Here is a 616-nt window from a genome sequence, read left to right on the forward strand (position 1 = left end):
ACACCCGCGTGAAGTGGCGCGTTCCCTGGTGATGATAAGGATGCATGTCGGAGTATTTCAAAGGAATCTGTTCAACATCCCCCCTCCCCCTATATTTTTTACTTTTTATTATTTTATGCGGTTACATTTGGTAACGCCGGAAGGGACATTGCATGGGAGAGAGAGAGAGCTGTCCATTACTCAGATGCCTAAACACTTTATAAAGGACACATTTGGCAAAAAATTCAAAACCATTTATCTTCCTACGGCGGCTGCAGATGCCAGACCACTGTCTGGAAATGCATTAATCTTTGACATTTATTTTGCACGCAAGATAACCTGATTTTCTGGAGTGATCAGTGTATTTCACCAGGCTAAGCAAACTAAGAGAGCATTTTAATAAAGCCACATTTCCCTTTTCCGACGCTGCTTCCGAATAGCTCTCTCTCTCTCTCTCTCTCTCTCTCTCTCTCTCTCTCTCTCTCTCTCTCTCTCTCTCTCTCTCTCACTCTCACTCTCACTCTCTCTCTCACTCTTTCTCTCTCTCTCACTCTTTCTCTCTCTATCTTTCTCTCTCTCTCCCCCCCCCACAATAAAAAAACCCTCCTTCTTTCGAAGCCAAACTAGCTTGTTGTCA

Source organism: Littorina saxatilis, linkage group LG2 (genome assembly GCF_037325665.1).
Source record: "Littorina saxatilis isolate snail1 linkage group LG2, US_GU_Lsax_2.0, whole genome shotgun sequence".
In the NCBI taxonomy this organism is placed as follows: Eukaryota; Metazoa; Mollusca; class Gastropoda; order Littorinimorpha; family Littorinidae; genus Littorina; species Littorina saxatilis.